Below are 2127 nucleotides of genomic sequence, written 5' to 3'. Positions count from 1 at the left end.
AGTCGTGTAACGAACAGCCAGGATTATGACATTTATCACCATCCAAAGTGTTAACTGGCAGTTAGGTGTGATGCCGTCTCTATTTGTTTTTTGAATAGACGGAGACGGCATCACATTTAACATCGGTAACGCTAATCAATGGATGGTGAAACAGCCCCTTATTCAATCATTTCATTCATTCTCCTTTTGTGCATCAGCTGTTGTTTATAGTAATCATTCACTTCAATTCCCGTAGCACTACTTTATTATCTTGTCAGATACAGTCGATCATAGACTGAGCAATAATTGATCAAAACATCTGAACACGCTCTTATCAACGGCGGCGTAGAAGCGAGTTCAGATATTTATGATCAAATTTGCTCACAAGTTTATGAACTCGACTGTACCCACGTATTGTATAACTTTAAATCAAAATTATACTTATAGGTAAAGCGTGAATAATCTAATCTCAAGTGATCTAATCTCAAGTGCACACATAACTTTCGCGTTTATAACGCAAAGTAATGTGGTACTCGTACCCACACAGCTATTATGAGGCAATTGCCTATGAAATAGTGAGCGGTGAGTGTGACTACAGCGCCGGGTACTATGGCTAATGGTGATGCTAAATTAGATGGTTTTAAACTGAACTGAGCTGTCATTGGAAGCTGCGGTACTGTAGTTAAAGGGTGTACTGTAACCAGCACTGCGGCTTTGGTGTTGCAACACGTGAGGGCACTTTTTGCTTCACTATACTATGTTTTTTCTTTTCTTTTTACTCGTACTGAATCATGTACCAGGGTGGAACCTTTGTGCTACTAATGTTATGTTGACATCTCATACTTTTGCCAAGGAAATGGCAAAATTGATTATAAAAAGTTCCACATCGATACATGAATCAGTTTGTAATGTTATGTAATGTTGTTCTATTGTTTTAAGTTTAATGTATTTTTAACTCCCGACGCAAAAAGATTTAGTTTGACGCAATATATCTGTCTTCTATCGCATCGTAGTTTCTAAAAAGATGGACTGAGTTCGAGAAAGCGAGTTTCATTGTTATTTAAATACACACCTAAACTCGGAATGACAATATCGGTTTAACATTTTTTCTAATTGAGTGTTTTTCAGATGAATGGATACATATTTTGCATTTAACTATGAGTGTACACACACACACACACACACACACAGTGCGCTCGTCGTCTCCACGCGGTATACCCTCACACTCGTCGCTCATTTCACAGACAGTTGACTTTATAATGGCTGTATAGAGTATTACTATGCCGCCTAATATATTTTAATGCTCGAAGTTATATTAAGATGTTCTACTCTTAATTATAAAGACGGATTAATACTCATTTCCGTTTCTTTATTACATTATTAAATGGTTTTTGGTATCATTTTTTGCGGTTCGTTCAACAGCCTTTTAATGGAAATTGATGATTTCTACTATAAAGTTACTTTATTAGGTACATATTTAAAAAAAGTTGTCTAAGTTTAGAGCATTTGAATTGAAGCCAAAAGGCAATTTTTCAGGTACCTACCTACAGGTCTTAATTATTATTATAGTATCAAGAATACAACTTTGGATTTCACAAAATAAAAAAGAAGTATTACCTACAAACTTTTTTTTGCTAACTTTATCTGTACGGAACCTAGGTATACTTACACCTACTTAATATGCGAACTCGACTTAGGTTACATTTGGCCGGTTTTTTTATTTACCTGTTCAATCATCACTATCATTTTCGAACTATAGACTACTTAACGACGTACCTATCAGACATTGCCGACTAAGACACTTTTAACCATGCTTGTATGATTGACATCATTCATCTCTGCATCGTGGTGTAACAAATATTAGTTTTTTGTGAAACCCATCCATTAAAACCTATTCCTAATGCAATTCACACCTCTGGTGACTTCATACAAATTGAGTCGGCCATACAATAGCTCTACCTTGGGTTATTACGTTGATACAACTTAATAATTGTCAACTTGAAGCGTACTTGTCAGTCAGTTATCAATACATTGCGGTATTCTCCCTTCATGTTCAATCTCAATCGACTTGAAGCATCGTTGCATACGATCCTTTAAAATCGTATCGGGATTTAACAAAGTCCTTTAGTTATAAAAACTGATCAAAAG

Source organism: Choristoneura fumiferana, chromosome 25, assembly GCF_025370935.1.
Source record: "Choristoneura fumiferana chromosome 25, NRCan_CFum_1, whole genome shotgun sequence".
NCBI lineage: Eukaryota > Metazoa > Arthropoda > Insecta > Lepidoptera > Tortricidae > Choristoneura > Choristoneura fumiferana.
This window is presented reverse-complemented; position numbering follows the sequence as displayed.